The sequence below is a fragment of the Varroa destructor genome, unplaced genomic scaffold, assembly GCF_002443255.2.
Source record: "Varroa destructor unplaced genomic scaffold, Vdes_3.0 BEIS01000003.1, whole genome shotgun sequence".
In the NCBI taxonomy this organism is placed as follows: domain Eukaryota; kingdom Metazoa; phylum Arthropoda; class Arachnida; order Mesostigmata; family Varroidae; genus Varroa; species Varroa destructor.
Genome location: NW_019211456.1, coordinates 52,543,143 through 52,562,218, shown reverse-complemented (window position 1 = coordinate 52,562,218; position 19,076 = coordinate 52,543,143). Strand labels below are relative to the sequence as shown.

General features: G+C 41.8%; 1 protein-coding gene and 1 long non-coding RNA gene across 8 annotated transcripts in view; one reads left to right on the top strand and one right to left on the bottom strand.

Annotated features, from left to right (window-relative positions):
• gukh (NHS actin remodeling regulator GUK-holder) overlaps positions 1 to 19,076 on the bottom strand; it is a 162,527-nt gene that overhangs the window by 53,692 nt on the left and 89,759 nt on the right. The gene's annotated exons all lie outside the window — the stretch shown is intronic.
• On the top strand, positions 8,534 to 18,841 carry LOC111247562 (uncharacterized). The gene is made up of 3 exons (XR_002672159.2): positions 8,534 to 8,859; positions 16,298 to 16,391; positions 18,339 to 18,841. It is a non-coding gene; the product is annotated as an uncharacterized LOC111247562 (long non-coding RNA).

Here is a 19,076-nt window from a genome sequence, read left to right as displayed (position 1 = left end):
ACGGCCATAAGGAAGCTGCGTATCGTCGAAGATATCATCTCCTCACCCCACTCGAGTGATGCAGCCGCTGGTACAATCACTATTACAAAAATAAATGTTTCGAGCCTTACGTGCAGTATTTCCGTTAAGCGTTGCTTGAAAAGGCAACAACCGTTGTGGCAACTGGTGGCCATAATCAATTCAGAAGAACTTCGTTTCGTCACGAAACCCATGAGGCAGTGGAATGCGTATTAGAGAACCGCAAGTGGAAAAGATTATCGAATAACAACTATAGTAATAATAATCTGGTATGGTGTCTCTATTCAGTATGATAATATAGTATGGTACGAAGCGACATGAGCCGACCTATAGCTAGCACCGGTATCTTTTACATAGCCTCCCAGGGCTTTTTTTTTCTCTCACTAGAGGGATTACACTCTAGGCCCTCAAGCAAACACACATTGATTGAGAGACAGAATTACCGAGTTGCGACCGAACATCGGCTGAAAGAAAATGCTAAGCCAACTCAAATACAGACTTTCATGTTGATAAGCCAACGCCGATTCGGCCACTATACTTCATACTGTTCGTACCTTACGTAGGACTTCGACACAAACCCTTTTACGCTCGAACATATCACTACAGACAATCTTACGAAATAAATATAGATAGCGCGAAAAATTTAATTAAAAAAGCATGCTTGCAATAGATATTGTTTTACGGATTAAATGTATTTGTTCTTAACTCGATCGGTTTGTTTTTGTTTCGAAACATTTCTACTTGTCCAAACGTCGTCCTTTGAAATGGTTCCAATTTCCAGAGTTGGATGATACGATAGGTTGTGCACCATCCGTAGGACAATAGCAATCTAAAAGAGCAAAACACTCGAAGAAAAGATAGCATTTTTCGTGTGCCGTTGCTGAAATATGTAGCGATCGGGTTGGCTTCTATCTAAAGTCACCACTCCCTGGCTAATATGGCGCGGTATGACCTTCAATCCACTCTAGTATAACATTCTACAGGCGTGGCTCGGCGTACAGGAGTTATCAGTAAGGTTTAGAAGAAATAGAACGATTGTGTTCATCCTAGCCTACACACGACCTTAACACTGTCAGGCCAAACGACCAGTCGATAAAAAAGGTCAAATGCTCGAGATAAGTACGTACGCCTTTCGAGAAACATAACATTAGTTTTTATAAATTTCTCATATAGAAATTACTCATTATAGTAATATACTGGAGCTTTTGGATCGTTACTTGGGACTAGAACGAGCAATCAGTTTTTAAGTAAAATCTAGAATAATAAACGTCTTTTACCATTAATATGTACAAGTCTTACAACACTAACTTATTTAAAGGGCACCGTTATCGAATTAAAAAATTCTTGTAAAGCTGATATATATGCTTCTAAGACTAATATGATTTTCCATTTAAATTGCTAACAGAAAGTGATCTAAAAGACACAATTCAATACCCGCGTCACTCTCAACAAAAACGCTTGTGAGAGCGAAAGAGATTGTTGTAACTTCCACCAGATGGCGCCATCCACCAGTTTAGTCTGTTGGGAGCAAAGCATGAGCTATCATGTACGGATGGTGGCAGCTCAGCGTTGAGAACAACGAATTTATTGGGTGTGGAAATTTTTTATTTTCTCACTGATTTCAGACAAAACCACAATTATAGGATATACGAATTTATCGTGCGCAAGCTAAAAAACGTTCGTCGCTGCATCGAATTTACTTAGTCCAGTTACCAATGCATTTACAATAGAGGGACATTTTTGACATTATAGGAATACGAGTTCCACATGAGGTATTTGTAGGTAGAGAAATCGACACTTAGAAAACGTATCATTTTCTAAACCGTTGAGATGATCGTTGTGGAGAGCTTATCACAAATATATATGCCACTAAAACAGCCATCCCTAATGGTGCAGTGACTGAATTATGTCTCTGTTTTCAAAAATCCAAAAGTAATATTTAACTATCGTAATCTCTTTAGCAGTTACTGATCTGTCGTTGTAGCCACTGTGTTCTGCTGAGCGAGTTCTATTGTTGGCGTATTACTCTTCCTCTTTCGCATTATCAGATCCCCATGGGCAGCTGTTAGATCAGACGCATCCGACAAAGACAACGGCAACAAGTGTGTCGGATGCCGTATTGTATTTCGTTTCGTCGAATCTCAAAAAACGTAGTACTATGGTTTGCTACCTACATTGGCTATACTTAAAATCTTTCTAACGACGACGTAGTAGAAGACGTCACTGTTGCAATAGCGACAACTATTTCAGTCGATTGTAACGTAAAGCGGTCGCGTTGTAGTAATGTCTGTATGCGTACATAAACGTTGGTAAAAATTCGTAAAAACGAAAACGAACGCCGTTGGTTGTGTGTTTACAATGACAGATAACAAGGCGGTCATCATCTGATATGTCCGTATCATACACCGGGTGCTAAAGATAAAATGGCATGAAACCGCTATCACTACAAAAACTACATAAACGTACGTAGTAGTTTTGTGTCAGAGACATCCCTGGCGAACATGATTGTTTAGGGTAACTGCTACTTACTTCGATTTTGTGCCAGTCATTCAAACGTAGCTTTCGAACTTTACAAACAGCTTTTCACTGGTGACCGCAGAAGACACAATAGAGACCTGGGGTTCGTTTTTGATGGCTTTTTTAGTTGGGTCTCCGTCTTGCTAAAAACCGTATGTTTTTTGGTTGAGTACTGCGTTGATTTGCGGTTTTGCCGCAGCTCTTATAGTGCTCCATCCTATTTCTATTATAATCGTTTCACCTTTAGACGTACGACAAGCCGACAGTATCCTTACATATTCTTAAATATATTTAGGTGGTCGGAATTAGGATTTAGGGACCAGTGGTCGATATACCTAGAATGATGTCTGCGCTAAAGGTTTTCATGTTGAAGGAAAATTAACGGCGGCCGAGTGGTGCATGCTTAAAATAGCTTTAAACTGTAGAACGTTAAGAGAGTCGTTTGGCCTTTGCATTTCAAGGAACTATTTCCCTGACTTAATGATATGGGCTTTGAGTCCCAATAAATTATGCGCCAAGTAGAGTATTACGCAGCAGAGTGAAGAGCAGCACGAAAAATTCGAATCGAAATACTTATACCATTGAATGTTCATGATCGAGCCTTTTTATTGAGTTTTGGCCTCTTTAGGCCATTTTTCATGCTGCACTTTCGCGCAAATCATTCCCGAACTCCTCAGATGAATCATGCAAACTATATAGCGCGTGTAGGCCGTTTAATTTCGACTAACCACAAAGTTTATAACCTCGACTCGTCTAGCGCAAAAGTAGTAAACAACAGATCTGCGAGAAAAGCGATGATCCCGCCTTCGCCATGACGAGCTAGCGGTTTTTTTAAAATATTAGAAAAGAGGATGAATGCATGTCCATTATGTCAAACGGAATTATTCGCCAATTGTTGCCGTTAGTGAAGCTCTGAAGCTTAAAATTAGATAGGAAATATACAAAAGCGAAATCAGTATGGTCTTCTATTATATAACGCAAAACGCGAACGCACAGACATATCATTCTACGATGGACACATTCACCTTACTATCAGCATATCTGATTATTGTTTTAATTAGAAATTTCTTAATTGTTTTATATTATTTTAAGGGTTTTGCATATTGAGTTCACGTTTTTCGGCAAAATTATGAAAAGTACTCTGAATCACCGGATAATGCCTTTGGCTTTTCACGGTTATACGCTGATAGAAAAGTTAACCGCATTACAAAGTGCAACTTAGTAGCTGAGAGCTCTTCTCTGTTAGCCAATTGGTATTAGCCATACCAATGTCAACTTGTGGGTAAATTTACCAACAATATATCCTCACTTTGCCTGCAGCCTCTTAGCTACGATCATGACGAGTGCTGCTAGCGCTTGCGCCGTCATGACCTTGTATTCACATCAGAGCCGCCTCACACACGTCGTCACAGACACGTCGCATGGCCAAAAAACAGACCCGGCCAGCGACCGTCAGCATCTGTCCTAATCGGTGCACCGCTCTTTCGGTATGCGAAATTTACAATACCCTAACAATTTCCCACTGCTTCCTTCCGTCACAGATGAGGTGCTCCGACCACTGCGGCTATTGGGCGCTCCGTGAACGTAACAGCCAGCCAATCCATAACCAACGTAACTCTTTTGTCTCTGTCTCCTACAACGACTTTACGACCCGTAGAATTAGTGTAGAACATAAATCATAGAAACCGTATAGCGCTTCTCATTCCACATTGTTACCGTGAAGTTTTCTAACGTTCGAACTATTGCGTATAATTGTGACAGTATACATATATATTCTTCTATATAGTATGGACTTCAAAAGAATACAACGGAGTAGATAAACTTGACTATATATATGCCTTGCTAAAAAGTCAGTTGTCGGAGCCCATCTGAATGTAACTCCTCTGCGAATAGGTCATCTCCGATGAATCAAATAACATTCATTTATATAGGTATATATATTCATTTCAAAATTAAGACTGGAAGTAGGTGGTTGACTAATAATGGATAGGGGCATGTTTCAGAGCAAAAAAGACTAATAATCAGTTCAAGTTGACCCCGGGCAAATCGCTAGCTTTGATAATAGCTGAACACACGTAAGCATGTACATTGCACCGTTCTAGTGTGCGCATGTGGGCATAATCACACAGCCGAACTACCCAGCAATTAAGTTAAGTTGCTACCGGTAATAGACAGGGAGAACGTTGTGCATCTGCGAATTATTTTCTACGTTTCAAGCGCGGTATAATTAGGTTATTGGTTATCTAAATGGCGTAGACTGAACAACTAGCTTCCCTTCTTAGCGGCAGAACAGGGTCAGACGATATCTTACGAAGTTGTTATGACGCACATCAAGTATCTAGATAAAAAACGAAGAAAAACATCTACTAACCGAGTGTCAATGACGTACATTTGATTCCTTACTATGTAAAAAGAAAATTGCACGTTATATGCACACTGCACAGCAAGAACAATATAACCACGTTCCTGTTGATTTATAAAAGGTTTGTGAGAGCAGCCAATTACTTGGGCAGGAAAAGTGGCGATTTAGGTTTTTTTTCTTGGCAAGAAACGTTTGCCTGTTCATTATCGTTAGCAGTGGCATCAGCGATTATCGATGAGGATAGATTAGAAAAGACGGAAGGCGGAAGAGAGCATGGATGGATTTATGGCCTATGGCCACGTCGTTTCACGGTTTCTCACATGTTAGATATCCGATTGGCCGGCCATACATCCACTTCGGACGTTTGACGGCGGCCATTATGTTCCCTTGATATTTCGCATCTCTCAACGAGGTGACCGCCGCTTGGCCACTACTAACTTGTTTTGGGAAATACACAACAACCTCTTTACTCTATGGAAACCGCCTGCACTCCTTGTAGGTACAGAATTTAGGTCGAACTCGTCGTCCTGAGAGTTCAAGTTCTTACTTAAAGACAGCTAGCTGTTGCTTACTTTGTTATGCGTTAATGCTCAATTATTAAACCTTTAGTTAGCTTCCAAACGTGTTTAACATCAAAAGCACGGCTTGGAGCAAATATATGTACATAGGTTCACACAGTTTGTGGACGGCATACTGAAATGTCTACCAATAAAACGAACCGAAACAGGTAGATCCTTCGTTTTATTGCCAACATTTTTAGTTGTATATATTCCGAACTTAAATATTAATAGTTTAGTGGTTTTATCCAAAAGTGAATCAAATCCTCGAAGTTTATCCATATTCGCTATATCTTTGGTTTTGCTTTCTCGCCTTGGCGTTTACGGGTACTATAGGGCTACCTTTTTTAGACAAGATACATTATCCAAAAAAAAAGCATTAGACAGTTTTCGTTGGACAGTTTCAGGCCATCAGTGACTCGGTAGCACCACAGGTGTTATAAACCTAGTTGCGCCTGCGAATTTTTCTCGTGGATATTCAATATTCTAATTCTAGAGAAAAACCGGCCTATCTTGGCCGCCTTAGCTGCACTGAATATGTGCTACGTGGCTACTTGTTTGCTCACTAGGTCACACGTTTATTCCCCTGTTCATCGTCGCCGTCGTCGTCCGATGCCGCTCAACCATGCATGGGCACCACCATCCTCGACGACGGTAGCGGCAGTGAAGCTCCAGCACGTCTCTACGTTCCAGAGACGCACAACGCATAGGGATAGTGGGGCTACGGAAGAAACTGAAGTGAAGGCAACTTCGTCCAGACGGAATAGACTTCTTTGGCTTTTCGTGCCCCAGCTAACTTCGACTGCCATTCCGCTCACTCTACCCCAGTCCTCGACTGCCCCTCTGTATATTCTCCGCTCTTTATCCCTACTGCAGCAGCTTCTCTTGCCCGTGCCTTCCATACTTCACTACGTGCAGAGCATTACGAAGTAAAAGCAATGTGACGTCCTGGAGCGGGATTCGCTTCGAAGTCCCCGATCTCGTGCATTGCTCAGTTTCACCACTGCTGGCTGGCTGGCTGTCTGTCTGTTCACTCGTTTAGTCACTCACATACGCTGCTGGTCTTTCTCAGCTTGAGAGCTCAGTGCTGGTCTGTGAACACAGTGCCATACAAAAACGAAAGCGGAAGGGCAGCTGAAGCTATTTGACGACGGCGACCTAGAAAACTATTGCAATGGACTGTGCAGGATTGTGGAGGTGGCAATTGCGATGCTCCAGGACGAAGGCGCATGCCGAGCAATGAATGCAACACGAAGTGAGCGTAAGGAGAGTGTATTGGAAACATAGAAATGATGCCCATTCTTGTTCCTCGCTCAGTGCCCCCTCCCCCTCCTCGCCGGACACAAGTTGCGTGAGCAACGCTTCGTGAGCTGCGTAGCTCTTTACACTACGCCACTCTGTATGCGCGTTCATCCAATTGAGCAGTGTGCAGTGTATTGCTTGAGTACAGACTGCTGACCTCCTCCTCGAAACACCTTGAGGATGTGAACGATAAGCCGGAGCAGTTGGACAAAGAAGAACGGTTTAAAGAATAGTCGCTGTTATTGCGCTCGCAAGGAATACGTTGCAAGTTGCTACGAGTCACTTAGGACGAGTGCAACCTGTGAGAGGCCTGCCAAACACTGTCTATGGCCACCAATAGTGCTGCTGCAACGGTTGTCGAATAGCTTTAAGATGATGTGCTGCATAACGGCACGATGAGAACTAGCGCTGACCTGTGTAAGGCATGGAGCATACACCTGTGATTGTGTGTTTTAACCTACCGCTTTGACGGATCAGAGGGGGGTCACTAGACAAATAAACGTAGCCTGAAGGTCTTATTTGTTATAGCTTTTAGGAGGCAACAAAAGTGGAAGCCAGTGCCTGTCTAATCCGTCATAGGTAACACCTGACTCTATAAGGACTCGGCGCTTCAAAAGCTCTATATGATGTTTCTGATAATGTCTGATTTAGCCGGATAGTGCAACAAGTAGAATGCGGGTCACGCAGGGTTCAAGGAGTTATCACAACAGAAGTCGGATTACGTTCCTGTCTTGGCTTAGTTTCAAATCGTGGCGCTGATCAGAAGAAATTGATGTAATACTTCTTGAATGAATAGCCTGTACGGTAGTATCGTATCCGTTTAAAGTCTATATTGAACTTATTAGGAAATGTAGTTTGGCAAAAATGAATATCTATGATGATGATTATGCCGTCGCATAGGTTGCACGACATTTCTGTTACTGCTTATATACGTAATATATAATCAAGTGTTCTTTATACACATGCAATTGATTATTGCAACACAGTATTTATTTGACTAATCTTGGGCACAGAGTCATCTAGGCCTGCGATAATTATCCATCTTTGTATGATCGACGTGACAGCGATACAAGCTGACCTAGCAGGCCAATGCTTTGGTGAGCTAGTAATAGTTGATGGTTACATTTTATAACGAATATCTTTCGTCGCAGTGATCATAATGGATAACAAGAAGGGGACTATGTTGCGCCCGATGCCAATGCAAAGAAAGAGAATTGCTATATGGGAGGCCGGCGGTGCGCCGGGTAATAATAACAAACGGCAGCAGAAAAGCATTTCGTTGTTAGTTGGCCAGTGGAGTCGGCCGTAGTGCCGCCAATCAATATGTGTCTTCGTCGAATCTACGGAAGATAATGCTAATACTGAAAAGGGTGAAGAAAAGCAGAAGGCGCTAGCCACATAACGTTCCATTAATCGCGCACCGGGCAACAGCAACAACAGCAGCAGCACCGCTATAGTAACGCTCACTAGTATTCCGCTTGAGGCGAGATCGGAGCATCATTATTATTATTAAAGTTCTAGTCAAAATTATTACTACACTTTTGCGTTGAGCACGCGTTCGATTACCGAAGGCTACCGGGTACTGCCCCGTGGTCGCCCCTGCCCCGGGATCCGATCGTATCATAAGCTATTGCCAACGGCGTCCGATGTCCAATACCATCAAAGCCGCGCTCAAGCAGACAACTGAACAAAGAGGAGAGGGTTACCTGACAGCAGACGGGCCCAGATCACGCAAGCACCGATACAAACAAAGTACACAAAACAACAACGATCACAACAAGAACAATATAAACGGGCGTCAGAAACGTCCGTCGTCGGCCCCCTCGTCAACGCAAGCCGCATTATCACCAGTCATCATTATCAGCAATCGGATCAACGTCATCACTTTGATATTGGCGGTGATTACTGCAGAGAGAGAGAGAGAGAGAAAAGGCCGGGATAGAGATTGAGAAGGAAAGGTGGCAGAATACCGATATCATCACTGTTCGTTACCGTCGCACTTATCGTCATCATCATTATTATTATCGTGGTTATATATATTCTAGCTGGCAGCGGCAGGCAATTGACTGTGGCAGTCGCGGTCGAAGTAACAAGTGAGAAAAAGTAAGCGATTCTATCCATTATTTCAATATATGTATGTAATACGATTATTAGGTGTTACAGCCAACATTGTAGCTAGTAGTAACCAGAAAACGAATGGTGTTTTCTAATAGCCATTTTTGTGCGTCCCTGTGCAGAGGTTCATGGCCGTAGATTCGTCCATAGTGTTTTTCTGTGTAGTGGCCCTATAACGATAGTGTCAATGAGACACTGTGTGGCAATACGAAGTTAGCGCACGATCATTACAATCACGATGCTGTACAATATTGTTGACGCTACTGCTGTTAGGTATTGTTGTTGTTGTTGTTGTTGTTAACAATGGGAAATTGCGCGAAACAATGAGAGGAGTCAGTTTCGATCCGGATTCTTCTAACCTGTTTTTTATGGTTCCTTTTTTTTACGTGAGCGCTACGGTGACGACGCTGCTCGATGCACTTATGTGTATCCGTTTATAGTAACACAGGAGCGCTTGTCTCGCAGACGCTTTCATAGCTAAAAGAAAATTTCTCACTTGGTTGCGCTCGCTACTCCCATCAGTATCTTTACTCGAATACATAGGTTGACAAGGGCTACGTGTCTATAATATGCCTGCTTGTGTATCTTATGATTCATTGAACTGACCCGGATGAAGCATAAAAGAGAAAATGTATATGCTGCTATATCTACTTCACATTACAGTAAACAGAATTATCTAGATATATCATCGAAAACAGTATGATACATGATATACAAATACGCATGCTGTACATACAGTGATATTTCTATAGCGGCATAAAAAAAAAGATTAGCCAGCAATTTTCCTTCGGGTCCTTTTTCCCCTTAAGATAAATGAAAAGAATTTCAGTCTAGAACAACAATAGGATAATAGAGCAGTCAATATCTTTTTCCCCGCAATCGAGCTGCTAGCGCCCCCCAGTGGGTAATAGGGACAAAGTACACAAAGCATATCTAATAGTAATAATAAAGTACAAAGTAGGGTGACAATAATGACGGATACTGTTTCGCTAAGTATAATCTTAAACAAGAAACTTCTAACGGGTATTACCGCCACACAACGACATCTGAGCCAAAACTGGTCTCCGTCCTATCCTTTGTCTTTACGAACTAACAAAGCGAAGAGAAACGCCCCCGTCTCGATTGGCACCACAGCAGCCCTAGAACACGTTTACTCTTTCACATCGAGTCAAAAAACCAGTACCCTCACTTCTCAAGCTAGCCAGCTAGCTAACGAGCGACTGACATTTTCGTGCAATACTCATGATGATGGCCACAGCAAAAAAAAAAAAAAGCGCTCTATTTCGCCGACTGTGGGGCAAAACAACAAGTGCCGTTGAATGCAGCCGTCACCGCAGCGGCTATTACTGTCGCTGTAGGTTGTCGCACAGGCACAAACTGATTGACTGAAATTGACGGTAGCTGAGAGAGAGAAAAGCTTCTGTCAATATATCGTATTTTACGGTTCCCCAGATTACGGTTAAAAATACCGTACAATCCGTAATATTGTATCCGTAATATATACAATACCGTAAAATTTATGTTTGCGTTCGGCATTTTTCCATGTCGCTTCTTGCGTTCGATTATACCACTTCTGTCAATTCCTGTTTCAGCGTATGCATATAGAAATCTGAATTTAGACGAAAGGGCTACACCCAGTGCCACAAAGTTCGTGCTATTGTAATGATTCGATTAGCCAAGCAGAGCTGTGGCTCCCATACGACAAGCAAATGACTAGGTCTATCAGTAGCTGGTCTTCAGTGTTCAATACCTTTCAACTCAGTCGTGTTTCCGCCTCAACCGGCGCCCAGTCGAGGGAGCCTATAAAAGATCTAGGTAGCAACACCGTGGAGAAAAAGCGAAAGACTGCAAGTGGGAGTGCAGGTCTTTCAACTGCTCTGCTACTGACACCCAGAAATACGCATCATCATCGTAAAACAGATGTGCAAAGAAAACGAGGCAACAGGGAGGCGAGTGCCAGTCTATGAAACGGCTGTGCCCAAAGGGGTTGCTAGTTTGTCTGCCCACAACAGACATACATTTACTTCACTGCCGCTGCTTTTATAGAATTTTCCTCGATTTCTTTCTTTTCCTTTCACTCTCCATTGTCCTGCTTTATATACAAACCCATACACATACAATAGGAGCAATGGAAGACTATTTCGTCGGGGCATCGCAGGGGACAGCACAAACGTTTCTTGCACGGCCCTGTTCCGACTTCCCCCAAAGTTACCCAACGGTGCAGAAGACAGCCACAAAGCCGCCTCGTCGAAATCGTAAGGCGCAGGTAGTGAAAAAGACCACAGAGGAGTCAAAAAGCAGAAGAAAAAGGCCGAAATCGGTGTACACTTGTCGCTCTCACGTCTTTCTGTCGTCATCCGCTAGATGTGCAATAGTGCGTGCTCAAAGGATCATAACGATAGTTATATAACTGCGCACAGAAGTACAAATAGACGAAGACGTAAAGAATGTAGACTAGTATCTTTGAGACAAACACACCTTGCTGTAAGCGTCTCCCCTCTTCCAAAGACGTGTATCAGGCCCATTTTAGTGCCATTCTGTAATAAATATCATCTTTACAGAAATAAATAACTTCAAATAAAACGCAACGTCGATCGTGATGATACAATAGACCTAGATAGATGCCATTAACTATCTGTACGCACACAACTAAATAAATATCGATGGCAGCGATCATTTAAGAAGTTTGGAATTGGACACTTTAGATGATCGTCGGGATCATATTGATAGAAGGAGGACTCTTAGATAGTTATACAAGAAACGGACCAACCGTTATCGAGACTCGTTCGATCATTAACGAATTTGAGCGAAAAGAAGATTCACAGGGAAGACAGTGTCAGTGTACATTTCTACTATTTAAAAAAGCTCTTACCATTATGGCGCATTTATTCATACATTTTGTCCCAAATTAAATCTGAGCGTTTCACTGCGCCGTTTACTCTGGCTTTTTTCTCGATATTACACTGTTTAGCCTTTTGAAACGTTTATTATTTTACGGCCTTTCAAGGCCCTTCTCATAATAAGCCTTAGCGGCGACATGGGAAGTGTCTTGTGTCTCCGCTGCGTGTGTGACTGAAGTAATGTAAAATGTGCTGCATCCAATTTAATTCAGAATGTCTCTATCAAGGATATACGTAGAAAATAACTATGCATCGTTTAAATTAAAGGACTGCCTGCAGCGATTGTCTCGAGAACGGATTATTGAAATTTCCCGACGTTGTAACATCCTTTGGTAGAACATTCTGACCGCCTCTCAGGTTCTCGTCCTTGAATTCAACCTTATCCCAAAAATTCCATCTTTCAGATTTGAGATCAAACTTGGAAACGACACAATACTTTCAAAAGTATCAGTTAATTAACAGGGTCCACATGAAGGTCTGATATCTTAACTATAAACCAATGAGGTACAGAATCTGACAAAGGGTCGGCTGAGTAAGCCAATTCGATAATGTGTTCTATAAAACCAAATTTAGCCAATACAATTTACTTGGATCCGGAAAACTGTGAACGAACCGAGATTACAGCTCCATTTAGTACGTAGTTTGTCTCCAGACCTTCGAAGGGCATAACAACAACTCTGTTATGGCCTTTTTGCTACTAAAATTAACAAATTATTCGTGTTGCATTACGTAACAACTAGTATCTCTGTTTTTCAAGCCTCATTTAGAGAAAAACACACTATTTGGACATCGCCAGCTGCTAAATGGGTGCGTTACTTCGCTGGTTGTTATATGTTCTAAATCTAAGATGAATAATCTGCATAGTAAAGGAGCTTTATAGCACGTCCGGGAGCTACTGTAAAGGAAACAAACAACTTGTAACCCATTTCATAATGGCAATATAAAAGATAAATACGTTTAAACAATATGGTCGATTTAAAGCATGATTCTTGTCTTAACGAGCAGTATATGGTTTTCTTTGTTAACATGCTTAGAATTGTTCTGAATAGTAGTAGGTTTATCGTTTCTGTTTTCTGGCAAAGGGAAAAGTTTAATTCATCATATATATATATAGCAATAGATGCTCGCGAACCTATAAAGACATCCTCATATCTAGAATCCCACAACTATTATAATTGGACCTATCATTTCAACGTGGCCGAGTACGTTGTTTCGAAATTATTTTTTTTTTTTTAAGGATTTTAAGCATCTGTTTGTATTTTCCTATCATAATAACGATATCAATTCTCTCGCCCGTCACTCGACACAACGTATGACAAATCCATACGTGCGCTTTTTAGCTGACGTTCAAATTTATACTCCATTACACGTATGCAAACACACTGTCTCCCTACAGCCGTCCTCGCTTTAACGGGCGTATCCTGTAGACGTCCTGACTCTTATTCGTCGCAGCAGTGGCATTACTGCCGCGCCTGGCGGCAAACGGTCTTTGCCGTTGCGGCCTTTGTGTGCGGCGTTGGTGAAATGAATCATGACCTTTGCGTTCTTCGCTCTCGCCGTATTTTATTTCTATTATTTTCTAGTACAGACCCTCCCTACCGTTTTCCATCTTCTTTGAGCAGCACTTCACCCCTTACAGGATGCGTTTACTGCGTTTTCAGCCAACTTTCTGTTTCAGCCTTGAAATTGCCGTAGTAGATGACACCTCGCTGTGGCCATTGACGTAGGTCAAACTGTATTCGCCAGTAAACCTAGACGGTGTCGGATTAGGGAAAATGTAGCCCGAAATCAGCGGGCATCGACAACATGTGGACAAAGCGTGGCAGCTCATTGAAACATATAACGACGCGTAACAAACAATTAGAAGGAAGATAGCAAATGAAAACACTGCAGATTTCGAAAACATTAAAGAGCCATTTTATCTTTGGTTAACTTTATAACAAAACAATACTTGAAAATAGAACGTCGCTCGATGTGGCTGCTCTGTGTGCATCTAGGGATCGCTAGCAGCTGGAATTTCCGCTAAATTTTTCAATCATCAGACTTGTTTTATCAGCTCCTGTGTGATTCGGTAAATGCATGAAAACCTTAAAGTATAAAGGGGTATATGATGTATACAATATTTATTTTACCGGTTTGACGCCCGTTGACTACGCCGCAGATATTTGTCATTAACGAAACCAAGTCACCCTTTACCCCTCTGTGTTGGCTGAGATAAATTAGACTCATGTCAAACATTTTAATGGGGCTCGAGCCTGAAAAATAATTGAAATGTTGTCAAACAGGTCCTGGATACTAAGACATCTTCCTTGTCACCTTCCTATACAAGTCTGATATACTATCTTTCTCAATGACAAATATGAATATGTGTATGGAGTTAAAATGTTCGCAGTTGGTGAGCCTGGTGACTTCAAGTTAAGACTAAAGTGCTACGTCTCTAGGATCATGTCTGTAAAGTTTAACTTTCTCGTTCCCGCTGCCCACAGGTATTTTTAAGCATTTCGTCAAAAGTCACGATCTTTATTAGCTGAAAAAAAATGGCTGTGAGGCAACAAAAAGCAGGTTAAATGATTATCTATCGTAACCCGCAGCCGGCGTCTTATCCAAGCATCATTTTCATACCAACTCAAATATATATAGGCATCAAAGATCGACAACTCCAATTGGGATTATGGGACGACAAACGTACCTGTGCAAACTATACCCACTTTCCTAACACACTGATAAACTCAGCAACCTTTTTTTCCCTTAAAATGCTTATACGAACTAGGCGACAGAAGAAATGTTTCTAACATAATAGGGTTTAATATTAATGGCTATATTGTTACAAGAACGTAGACATGGTTTTAATTTTTGCCAACTCCATTTTTAAACAACATTCTTTGTTACCTACTAGTAAGGAGGTTTACAGTCATTTGTTTGCAGTAAAGTAAGTAAGCCATACAGAGGTTTCACTCAGTTGTAGAGCAGCCAGGTCCTATTACGGGTGGAATTTGAATAGGTTGCTATGTCAAAAAACAGCCAGGATAGACAGTATCCATCAATTTTACATACACCAGTCTCATGCTCGCCGTCAAGCAGCAAACGGTGACGCGTTTGGCACGCATACAAATAGAACTGCTGTACCCGTCTGTTTTTTTCCGTTAGAACGGACGAAAGAATGGTGCATCACAGACAAGAAAACTTCCACATTCAGACAATGGTTTACTCGGGCTCTGCTTCTTCCAGTTCCTACTGCCGTTTTTTCTAACTGCCTTTATTGATGTAGGTCACCGCAATGGCGCTGCTGTTTTGCATCTCAAACTTTGTACGCTCCACCCACGTATAGTGGCCTCCGTCGCATTCCCGGTTCTTGGAGAACACCGGTACTATCTTTGTCCTATAGCTTGACGTGATGGCTGTCAGCTTGACAGAACGACTCTATAGAGGATCTAAGAAAACATGCTCTTGTCCTTCTTCGCGTATCCCCAATAGAGGGTACTACTTCTGCATCTGTTCCTAAGCACGTCGTCTGTGCCGAGTTATGTCATACCTCAGGCAGAGTGCGCACATTGATCATTTTTCCCTCGTAGCTCATCATTCTTCCATATGCCTAGGCTTTGCAGTAACGTTTACTTGTAAGAGTGGAATCGTATTGCTTTGACTCCTGTCTTCTCGTCCATTCTCTCGTGCGCCCTGATCGGATTTCTTGCTTTCATCTAATGAACACGTTTGTTTATTGGGGACATTTGGGCCAATTGTCATGTATCCATTCACCCCAGATATTAATGCTGAGCCATCTACACGACTCAGTCTAGACTTAGGGTAAAATTGTCTTGTTAAATGGAAGTTAGATAGCCGTCTGAAATTCAAGGCGGACCACATTTGAACTTGCTATAGTGGCTCACGTTGCTATCGTCGACCAAGGGAAGGCGGTGCCACAAGACAGAATTTTTGAAAAATGATCACATTAACTGACAGAAGCGACGGATACGATGGCGGCCATCGCAGTTGTAGGAGGAGCAGTAAAGAAGGCGTAGCCCCTTTTGGGCGGGAGGGAGGGAGGGGTATCTCAAAAAGACGCTTTGTGTCACCTTTGCAACGAACCGTCATCACTGCCACTTCGTGGGTGGCAATATTGGCATTGCTGCTTCTGTTGTTTACATTGCGCCTGCAATCGCTTTCTGTGTTTTTATTCGGTAGAGTTGCTGCTGTTGTCTCGTAACTCTGTGCCAAGAAGGCGAAGTATAAGCGATGGGACGTCGCTATGAGCGTTTACAGGCTAAACCAAGCCCCTAGCATAGTCCTAATCTTCAGATACACCCCAAATATCGGTCTGCTGCTGTTGTAGGAAGGCTGTTGCGTAGTAAGCCTGCGTGTCTTCGTTGAACATTGAAGGCAAACATAACTGCTTCGGTTAGAAACATATAGAGTAGGTGTGCGAAGGCTTAATGGGATAAAGTTTTCTTCAAGGAGATGGGGTTCTACAGCGGAAAGGCGTTTACTAATGTTTGGAAAATGATTGGTTTCAATGATTGGTTTTCCAGTTGTTAAACTACGAGTGGACCTTAGCAGACGGAGCTCCTGTAGATGCGAGGGATGTTCAGAAAAGTTGAAGAACGGATTCAGCACATAAAGCAGGTAGCTGTCAATGTTTTTGGTAAAGAACTGCAACATTTGGTATAAAATTGAGATTAAATATGAAATTTTCACACGCGCTACTATTTATATACATATGATATACACATGCACGCGCACGCACAAAGCCCATCAATAATGACACGTCCTAAAGCTGGTCACGTTCTCAGTAAAAAAAAAAAAAAAAAACTACGGGTCTCTATCGCGTACGTACATTGATTTTTGTTTTTACTATATATTCTCCAATCCCAAAAACAGACCAAGGCCCCGATCAGCAGTAGCAGTAACAACATAAAAAAGATAACAGCTAAAAGAGCAACAATGGGCGGCGGTCCAAGAACGCCCTCTGAAAATAGTAGAAACACAAATGGGCAGATAGAAAAGAACACGGCGAAAATGCTATTCTAGTTATAACAGAACATCAACGTCGCCTGTTGATTTTAGTGGGCATAACCACGCAGCCGACCAGCGCAAAAGTGCAGTTATATTGTGAGTAACGACGACAATAGCATTGGCACACAAACGCTCGAAGACAAATTCGAATTTATAGAAGGAGATTTGCCATAAAAAGACAACTGCATAAACCTAAAATGGAATGATCGTTGCGATAAAAGACAACGAAGGTGAAAGGATCAGAGGACAGCCAGACTAAAATGGGTGGGATCTTTCGAACAGAGAACGAATGGCCATCGTCATGGTTTCGTAATGCCACTACGAGCCCTACAAGAGGCTCGGTCTCAGGTTAATGTGCAAAAGGGGTCATGAACGATTTTAGCCGGCCCAAGTACTGCTGGCTTAATCGAATCTGCCGGTTAATGACACTCAGTCCTGCTGGCAAGTACACAATCTGTATCAAGTAAACGAAAATCAACCTACCTTAATCTAACGTGAGAATCAGCGAGTCACTCTATGAACATCACACACAGATGTGCATATATATATGTATAGACAGGTATCTATTTGCCCGTGCCTGAAACACGATGAGATTGTTCTACCCTCATGAACCCTACTCAGAGTATACACTGAACACCTTATCAGCATATACATTGGCACTCCTATATTTTTTCCATTTTCATTCATCGCGAAATCCATGTAACGATTGGCACTCGCCTTAATTTTCAATAATACTCTTAATAATCTAATGAATAGGGAAAAAAAAAAAAGATTATATAGTTTTTACCAGCTTTTCTGTTTTATGGCCCATGGTTATGGCTAGATGACAAGTCCAATTCATTATTCGACTTTTCAGTTAAGCCACCATGAATAGCTATATAAGGTAATGGACGTAGTATTGAGATAATCAGGTCGGACGTCTCAATTACTGACGTTGTTAAACGCTTGAGGGGCACTTGTAAGGCGTAAGTAAGTAAGGCGTTGTACCTGTGGGCGTCAATACTGAACATCGTTTACGGTTCGCAGATGAACTTCCTGTGGGTGGACGATACAATGTTGGACCCCTCATGTCCTACAGTGGTCGTATACGTTGCCGGAGCCAACATTCGCACGCAACGTTTACGACGAATAGACATTCAGTTGTTAAATATTTGAAGAAAAATCTGCACAAAAAGCACCATCATAAATAGGCCATCGATAAAAAAAGTTATTGTTTCGTATGGCGATGATAATAACAACGTCCCTATTGACCAGCAAATACAAATATATTTGTTCATCGAAAACAAAACAAATAAAGAGCCACAAAGCTTTACTGGTAAAGAAAACAGACGTCGCAGCTTTTACGAACCCCATAGTGATTATCGGCCATTCCCGCAGAGTACGAACAAATAAGAGGGAATGGCAAAACGTGAATTTATTCTGCTACCCAAATTAACAGGATGTATAATATGTTACGTTAAACCAGATGTTTATCTAAAGATAACTTATGAGCCTATTTGAGGCTTGCTTGCTTAACGAGTGATAAAGATAATATTTGCGAACGGTGTTCGTATACAGGTATTTGCGCCATGCACCAATAACATCCTCGTAGAGAATCAAGAACGGGTGAATGCTGTGTTAGCTGACCGCATTTACGTTTCAACAAATTTTCAAGATCTCATTCAAGATGATATAAAACTGATCTCTACAAACAGCCGTCAGCTAGTCTAAAAGCAGTAACAAAAATCAACCTTCTATAGTCAAGCATTGAGAGCCTACTTTGTTATTACTAAGGTACTTCCAACAAAAAAAGGAAATAGCCGGAGCTTTGAGCAAGAAACAGGTCGAAGGAGTCTTTAGAGTGGTATCAAAAAGGACACATCTGGGTCACGCGACAACAACGACAAGAAAGACGTACGCGCGCATCTTCAGCTAACCTCCAACGGTCTAACCAGGCTCATATTTCACTCGTGTTGGCATGATAATTAGTTGATGGTAATACAACAAGGTTTAATAACTCTGTTTAAGTTAAAAATGAGTTAGATGAAAAACAAACATAAACTTCCTGCTTTGTGGAGAAAAAACTATTGACTCTTATATGAATTTAAATTATTATCTATGTAGCTCAAAATCCGTAGAGCTATCGCTGAGCTTTTAAGTCAGCGTTGAGTAACTCTATTTCACGTCACGGTACAAAACTGCTCGAATGCTTAGAAATTGCGCGTGATACCAAATAGGTGAGAAAGTTGTTAGAGGCTTCTAAAGCCAAAAAGGATCTTGCGGTTTACCATTATGGCGCAAGCCCGAGATCTCTGA